We start from the raw sequence: 9,026 nt of genomic DNA, 5'->3' as shown, positions 1-9,026 counted from the left end.
CGCGCCGCGCGGGAGGGGGCGCGAGCGGGGCTGCCCGCCGTTAACGGTCGCTCCGGGGCCGTAACGGTCGCTGCGGAGCCACTACGCCGCGGCGCTGCCGTGGCAGAGGTGAGGCGGCAGCCGCGGCTGCCAGGGGGAAGGAGCTGCCGGCTCGTCCTGCTCCCGCCTCCCGGCCTGCGTTGTCCTGGCCGTGACTCAGTGCTGGCTGCCTCTTGCCTCGGCGCGCGCCACCTCAGCCGGCCGCCTTGGCGGGCAGGCCGTTGGCTTCGCTTGGCTGCTGCACTTCAGGGTGGCCAGGCTGGGCCTGCCTGGAGGCTTTCCCGGGCAGGTGCTTGGCGGCTGGTAAAGGGAGGAGTGAAGTCTAGGGAAAAACTAGTAGCGGCAGAGGAGCTGTATCTTCATCGCTAGCAGAGCCAGTTATTTAGGAATAAATGTAGTGGAGAGAGCGAATAATGATTGTCTTGTGGGTCCAGCAGGCACTGGGAATGAAGTTACCATTTACTTAAGCTATTGCTAGGCACAGAAGGTGAAAGAAAGTGATGTGCGACAGCGTCCTTTGGTTGCAAATGTCTTGTGATGGTAGTTTCTCCTGCAAATGCATTGCATCACATACAGCACGTTTTTCAGTCCAGTAGCGTGACTGAAACTTTTACAAGTTGTTAAGATGCCCAAAACTAACAACAATATATTTTGCAAGCAATAACAAGTATATTGCTCCACAGTTTTTTAGACTAGTGAGTTACGATTCTGAATCCCATCATGAAGTTCCTGAAAAGCATGAGCTGTGGTCATATGCTTTCCCAGTCTTGAAAAGGCCTCAAAATAGGGTAACAGTTCTTCTGCGGTCTCCCAAATGTCAGCATTCTTGAGTTCTTCAGCAAATGCTTTATAACAAAAAAATAATTCTTGCATACTTAAAATCTGTTAACAGAAGGAAACTCGTTTCTTTTAGATTTTCGGTTTGAAGTCTAGTTGCTTGAGATGTTTGGTGGGGGGGAAAAACTCACCAGCAAAGAAACAGCAGTATTTTTTAATGAGCAATGTTAATACTGAATTTCTGTGACAATAATCTCTTCTCAAACTCAGAATGTCTTGAGACATTTGCTCAAGCTCAGTGATTGTAATTCTCAGTCTCTGTGTCGACCCTTCAGCTTTTCAGGAAATGCAACCAAAATTTTTGGATAAGGAGGTGGTTATCGCCATGAGCAGATTAATGGGCTTCTCAGTTATACTTGTGATAACATCCAGTTATATAGAACAGCTGCATAAACCTTGAAATGTATATATTGCTGAAGCCAATACTTAGGCAAGTAAACCGAAGTAACAATTTTTCTGTCCTCACCTAGAAATATTAGCTATCTTTCATTCTTGCTATTTAAGAATTCTCCTTTCATCCCCTTATTACTGTTTGTAGTAATAGGTTCTCTAAAGGCGGGATGATAAAAGTCCTCAATTATAGCTGCAAGATGTGTGTAGGGGTCACTCCTGGCAAGTTATAGTTGCAAGTATATAATCTGCAAACTGCTGGAGATGTGGGAGAGCAAGCTAGACTGTGACTACGAGGGGTTGACTGAAAGCTAGGCTCAAAACTGGAGACAGTATCTATTACTTTCAGCGGAGCAAGCAAGAGGTCCTTCTAGTAGCTTCCCTTAGGTTTTCATTATGTTCCCTTATGTATTTCCCTTATGTTTCACTGCATTGTGCAGTGACTGATCCATGTCATGCGAGGTCAGTGTAAACAGCATTTCACCAAGATGAATCAAGTATACTCTGATGAAATTCTGGTATCTGCAGAGAATCGAACACCTTGTGGCAACAGTTTATTCTGGGTCTGTGTAGAAGTCTCAAGAAACATAACAGGGCTGCAATCCCATTATTTTGAGGTAATACTATTTTGCAACCCTCGATGCATGATCTGAGTGTAGATGTGCGCCCAGTGTTAACTTACTGAGGGAGACTTACTACACTCCCTTGTCATTTTGTTGCCTGATATTTCGAACAAAAAAAGTTTCCTTCAATGCCAGTGCTCTGTTTGCTTTGCCATAATTGCTTCTGTATGTTTTGGGCATGCTGAGTGTAGGACGAGGAGAGGACAAGTGCAGAAGGAACTCTGTGCCTCACACAATATATTTGGGGGTGTAGCAAGCAAAATCAGTGAGATGGGCAGCTGCAGCACAGCACATTGAACCAAATCAGATCCAGGACACAGTGCAGAGCACTGCGAACAATTCTCCATTGGCAAAGCATGAGAATTGGTAGAGTGACCAGAAACAAATGAAAGGAAACCTATGAACAGCTGTTGTTTTGTCAACATCACCTGGTGCCTGCTAAGCCTGCACTGTCTGGCTCTGGCTTAGCTGATTGGTAAAGCTATGCTGTTGACTTTAAGCTCTTTAACTCTGAGGTGGCTGGAGCTGAGAGAGTTGGTAGCAGACAAAGAAAGGTCCAAGTGTGGCAAAGGTCCAAAGACACCGTTCACAGCTCTGGGCTGGTCTGTAAAAGAGAGGGAAACGTTCTGGAAACATTCCCAGTGACTGTGGCCATGAAGTGCTGAGAGCAGAAGTGGCCTAAAGAAGGTCTTCTAACAGCATTCATTATGCAATTCCATACACCTATTTTTTTAAGAAATAGCCACAAGTAAAGTGGTCCTTAAAACAGAGCACCTGAACTTACGGCTTGCAGACGGGACCTCCTGATGTTGTTATGGCCACAGAAAAATAAAAAGGTAAACCTAAGCAGAAGAGACAGCAGAGCAGAGTGTTGCCTGCAACAAGTTGATTGCTCAGTATTGGTCCTCGTTGTTCAGCAGAAGCTGGGGATAATTGCTTTAAAAGACTTCTCAAAACTCATTACTATCTAGATATTAATTTTGTCTCTAGAGACTACAGTAATTGTTGCCAGATGAATAGCTCAGATGGTTTCTTCATCTGTAAAAGCTATCATATTATTCTGCTATATTTTGTAAGACTACACAGTAATAAAATTTCCATTTGCTGGAGCGCCTCTGAGATAGGAGTATCATGGCCTTGCTTTGGCCCAGAGCCAAGTTCAATACAAGTGGGCTGAGTATGGTGAGCCATGGCAAACTGGGCAATGCAAACAAGAACTGAGTTTCCATGGCATGGTCTGTGGATCAGCAACTGACAGAAGAAGAATACCCTGAGACTGCTGGAGAGGTATACTGCCATCTCATTGATAGGCTGACCTGGTAGCAGAGCTTTTTATTTTTCAAGAATTTCTCTGTGTTCTGTGGGTCTCTCCGAAAATCTATTCAGCCAGCAGTGGAAAAGTTAAAATCCCAGACGTGCTTATTGTTAAGAGGGGGCTGGTATTTATGTTAGTGCTGGCCTTGGTAACTAGGCATTGGAAGAGGATGCCTTACATAGCCTGTGAAATGGCTCTTCCATGGACACCGTGATTCTGTTTTTTGAGTATGCGTCCTGGACCCTGTTTCTAACTGCCGTATATCAGCCAGCGGGTGGCAAACCTAGCTGTTACCAAGCTTTTGAAAGTACAAATGTGCAGGAAGAATAGATGCAGCATCCTGCCAGTAGGCACCAGTTTGTGGGAAATGTTGAATTCAGTCAGTGTCACGGCACTTATGGCTTGCCAGAATATGACAATGCTATCCAAACATTTTGGCTAGTGAGAGTTACATAGTTGTACCCAGAGTCCTGATCATGGGGGAGTAAAGTCCTATGGACCCAGGCCATGAGACACCGCACAGTGAGCAGGGGAAGACCTAACGGCCTAGAGGTAGAGACAGTAGTCTTAAATGTCGTCTTAAAGGCTTGAACTAGGATGTTGCTTAAACCCTGTTTGTATTGGGGAAAATGGGGAGAGAGGTACAAGTAGGATGCAGATGTAATGTTATCGTCTTATGTTATGTGTATTACAGCAATACCTCAAATTCGTTTCACACTTTCACTGGCCGAACCCCATATTAGGTACAACATGGAAAACAGTCGTATCCAAAGTGACTGAAGTTCCAAGTAGCAGAAGACAACCTGCATGAAACCTTAGGACCACAGCACAGAGAGCTAGTTCAGGTGTCTCATCAATCCCGATGGACTGTGAAAGTGGCTGTTACCCTAGGAAACTCATTAGCTGACTGGCGGGGGGACATCTTTGGTGGGTGGTCAATGATTGGCAATGCCCTATTACAGCTGCTGTTATGCCCTATCGTTGTGCTGTTGATTACAGTTGGTTTGTTGCTTCATATTTGGTTGTCTATTTCATTATACCTGGTGAAGAGCCCTACACCTTGGCAAGACAGCTTCATCACTACTAGACCCCAACCGCGAGAGCAGGCTGTGTAACAGCCCTGTGTCCGTAGATCCATTATGCCTTGGGCTGGTGGACAGGGCATCTGCAGTACAACTACCGCACTCTGAGCCATCTGCAACATCTCTAATGGATCAAGTAGTAGAACGTGAGAAAAAACTACAAAGTTTCCTGAATGACTGTGGCCCTGAAGCTCCCTATCTAGTCCCTGCATGGATGAAACAATGAACTCATGAAGTGGGATTAATGAGAATCTTTTCGTAAGGACTGAGATTATCCAGCCCTCGTGGTGACTGATTAATTTGTCTGTGCCACATTAACTTTTACTGTAATTGTTTTGTGCTCACTGGGTGGATACACCTGTGAAAGTTCAAGCTATTTGTAAACTAATGACATATAATGCAAGTGAATACATGAGTGTGTATGTATGAAACCTGGTATTTGCCAGATGTTGGCAAGGCCAATGGATGGAATGACGTGGGAGTGCCACGACCTCACCTTGGCCAAGAGCTGAGCTCAGTACAAACAGGCTGCATGTCGTGAGCTGTGGTAAACAGGGTGGTGCAAACAAGAACAGAGTGTTTCCATTTCATGGGCCATGGATCAGCAACTGACATTAAAAATATGTCAATCTGCTGGAAAGGTGTACCGCAACCTCAGAACGTGGCCGATATACACTACAAACATCTGGCTGTAATCAGTGGTAGAGAGCAGTAGTGGTGGTGGGGGGGAACGTCGTTATGTGGATGTCCGACACCGTGTAGAAGGAGAACGCCCAAGGTGGAACTGTTAAGCATGGGAGCTGAGCTGCTACACAAGAGCCCAACACTGAGACTGGTCGGAGGCAGTGTTGTGTTTCCTGCGCTCCACTGCACCACACCTCTGGTGTAGTAATCAAGGAGGGTATCAGTTGATGGATGGGGTGTGTGTGAGCAGCTTTTCTCTGACACAGCCTATCCCTCACTCTGTCCACCTAATAAACTGAATTTAGTAGTGTCATGTTCTTTGGTGTTTCTTTCCCCACCATGATCATCTCAATTTCTAAAATAAATTTAAAATGAGAAGGCTGAAATATGCAAAAATAGTTTTCAAACTAATCTGTAAGTATAGTGCTACGCTCAGAAATTTTCTAAAAATGGTGGTGGACATGGTGGTGTCTAGACACCTTAGCTTAGACAGCTAAGATTTGGCTACTCTCCGTAACTCATTCCTCTATAATTTAACACCTGTATTATAAGACCTTATGCCCGAAGATGTAAAATACTTTAAATTATGTGCATTAATCTTCCACTGTATTAGTCTTTCCTTAATATGCTTTTGTAGGGAGAAGTTTTCTTCATGCAGTTATGTCTGTGTTACAGCCATCTAAGCCATGGCATGTCAACATGAAAATGCTGAAATCTCTAGTTTAAATGAAGCCATACCTGTTATGTACTAGGTGCTGTTGAAGCTGTGTAAGCAAAGCTGTGCTTCTGCCTACACAGCTTTTTTGTGTGTGTGGGTGGGGAGTTATAAAGCCAATTTTTGCTGGGATAGCTGTATCCAAACTAGGGCTGGGTCTAGTTTACAAAGATTTGATGATGTATCTATTAATGAGCTGGACTGAAGTCTGGAATCTCCTGCACATTTGGGTCATTTTCATACTGGTAGATTCTCATATTAATGCCTGTTTTTTTTAGGTAAAGAATAGTTCTTCAACTAAGGCTTAAATCCAGCTGCAACTGGAGCTGACTGTGGCCAGCCCGATTCTTCCATGCTGTAGGTAGGTGCAATGTCCAGTTAATACAATGAATTAGTGTGCACTGGGAGGGACCAGTGGCTTTTTAAATCCCTAATAGTTTTAAAAAAGGTTGGATTTTAGCAGATTGTGCCAAATTTCACCTTGATTGTACTTTTCTTTAGCTCTTAACAGTCTCTTCAGAGCCCCGGGAGCCAAGGAAGGTGAGGAACTGCTGGCAATCCCTTGTGCCCATTTCTACTTCAGTTGTACTTTTGCCAGCTGCCTCAGACCCGGCAAAGAAAGTCAGCTGGGGGGAAGGAGAAAAACCTCTCCCTCGTCCCCCATCTCTTGCTTTCTCTGAACAGGATCTCCTCTTTCAGTTGTGTTGCATGTAAGACGGCCAGAGTGAAACCTACCAATTTCTTCAGTGGGAGCAAAGAAGAGGGAAAGTAAGGGAAAATGAGCTCTGTACTGTCCTTCCATCTCCCTTCCTTTTTACAGATAAGGGCTGAAGTGCTCCAAATTTCCCTGCTCTACTGCTGCTTTTTTGTGTATGAGGAGCCAGCTGTGACAGATGAAAGTATGCAGCGCAGAACTGAAGTGCGAGAATCAGAAACACTCTTATTCAAATACACATAGAAGGAGCCAACAAACGTGCGTGCTGGAAATTGGGGGAAATGGGCACCCCCCCCTCCCCACAGCTCTTTTAGTGGGCTTTCTGTTCTTTATTTATTACGAATCTCATGTCTTTAAAACACAGATGAAGAGCCTTGCAAGGTGATGTTGAACACAGAGGGAATGAAGAGATGTATGACTTAGAAACTTTTCCTCAGGAGACACAGTAACTATAATTTTTCTAATGATCTATTTCCTAATTATAAAACATATCATTGTGGAGAAAGGGTCCAAAAACTCTCAGGCTTCATCATATTACTCCAACAGTATTGCAGCACCTTAGCATTATTTGCTGTGCACTGCTAATCTCAGTGAGTGATGGAACAAATGGACTTAGACACATTTATTTCCTATTTTGTAAAGTGCCTGTTTGGAAAATGACAGACTAAGAAGGTGAGAATGGGTGAGAGAGCGAGCAACAATGAAGCCATGAATAAACCGCCATGAATAAACCGTAAGAAATGAATGTAGTAAGAGAGAAGTAGCAGGAAAAAGGGGCAGAAAGACATAGGAAGAAAAAGTAGCCATGTTTTTTTTGGGATGGGGGGGATGTTTTGGATTGTGAGTGAAGTAAGAGGTTTTTGATGCTGGTAGATAGATAATTTCCTGTAGTTATAGAGGACATACCAGACAAAAGGCCATCTAAGGGACATAATACAGCTCTAGCTACCAAGGGCTATTCTGCTGCTGCTCTTAGCCAGTGGGGTTTTTAACATTCAAGTGAGGTACTGAAGGTTGTTTGAAAAAACAATTTTAGTTTTCCTACTTTCCTAATTTTCCTAATTCCTTTTCCTCTGCAGAACAGAGAAAGCTCAAGATGTAGAAAACATTTCTAAAAGCCTTCCAAAATAGATTATGGATGTTTGATCCCGTACTCTCTATGCAAGTAATAGAGACATAGTTAATATGGTCAGTATAACATGGTCAGTGTAACACAGTGTGTCTTCTTTAATAGTTATCTAAAATAGATCTGATTGTTTGTACCGCAAAAGTGTCAATTTCTCTCTCCTGATAATAAAAAGAACCAAGAATGATTCACTCAGGTGTCAATACCTGCATTATGAACACGTAAGATTAATTCTATCCTTTGTACCTACACATAGAGAAAAAAATCAGTTTCTCCCCTTTTTTAACATCTTACATTGCATTTAAAATGGTAGAGAATACATTTTATGGACTGCAGTAAAAACCCTGGTTGAAGTTCTTCCTAGAATCTGGGAAGACAGAGAGAGTAGTCGTGAACAACTTGCATCACCTTCTTCTCAGTTCCTCCTTTATGAAAGGGGGATGATAATGCTTACAAGGGTAACTAAGTCTGAACAGCACTCTGAACAGAGGAGGATAAATTATCCCTTTGTTTCTTTGCCTGGGCACATGGTAAGGTACTGTAGAAGCTGCTCTGCTTTCACGGCTAAAAAGTGTCCTCTGGAGTCTAGGAGGCGTGAACACATCAGGGCAGAGAATCTGACCTGAGGAGCTGCATACACTTCATTGCTATTAAAAGTGTACCAGTGTCTGTCTGGGACTGAAATGCATTAACTTATATTGCTAAAAAGCTTTGTTCCTTTGACTGTACTAAATTTTGCATCAAAAAGCCCTGATAAATATTGCAATCTAGATGTAAAGAATACATAGTCACACCAACTTGGAGTTCAAATTTGATCATCTAAAAAAAGAAGATTCCTGACTTAGTTTATATAATGCAAAGTGAGGAACTGGGAAAACAGGGTACACTGCTATTACCATGTAATCTTCTTTGGGGCTTCATAAACTCTCTTTCCCCTTTCTACAGGCATTTCTGACACACAAAAATTTTTGTCAAACTTTTTAATAACTGATGCTGCTCTGGATTCTATTCCAAGTCAGAATAGCTAAAAATAAATGAATAATAAAAGGTATTTCAGGTAAAATAACATTTAAATTAATACAAATGATCTTTGGCCTCAGCCTCTACTCTGATGGAAGTTGTGGTTCAATGAAAAATGACAAACAGCACACAGATGAACCATTCATCTTATTTTATAAGGCTGAGAGCAGCAGATACTATGTTAAAAACTTAAATTATCAGGATCAAAAATAGCTAAACGGTGCTGAGGGTGTACCTAACTGTATCTTTGTGCTCCTACCTCCCGTAGTACAATTTATGAATTTAATATTGCTGTTGTTTATTCCATCACTCAGGTGACGAATGACAGCACTTAATAGAGCCAGAAGTAGGGCAGAACTCCAGGGAGTATCATTCAATATTACTCTGATTTGATTGTAAACTTTTAGTCATTTCTCTGAATATCGTTTCCAAGCAGTTGGGTACCCATGGAATAGTGTACTCTTGGTGGCATTGACTGGT

At 42.9% G+C, this 9,026-nt stretch overlaps 1 long non-coding RNA gene across 1 annotated transcript; it reads left to right on the top strand.

The window, feature by feature from the left end:
* Positions 1-5: 5 nt before the first annotated feature.
* LOC138065490 (uncharacterized) lies at positions 6-7,716 on the top strand. Its single transcript, XR_011138539.1, has 3 exons — positions 6-108; positions 5,964-6,046; positions 6,506-7,716. It is a non-coding gene; the product is annotated as an uncharacterized lncRNA (long non-coding RNA).
* The last annotated feature ends 1,310 nt before the right edge of the window (positions 7,717-9,026 follow it).

The sequence above is a fragment of the Struthio camelus genome, chromosome 1 (assembly GCF_040807025.1).
Source record: "Struthio camelus isolate bStrCam1 chromosome 1, bStrCam1.hap1, whole genome shotgun sequence".
Taxonomy (NCBI): Eukaryota; Metazoa; Chordata; class Aves; order Struthioniformes; family Struthionidae; genus Struthio; species Struthio camelus.
The sequence above is the reverse complement of the archived record's forward strand: the minus strand, read 5'-3'. Positions and strand labels throughout refer to the sequence as shown.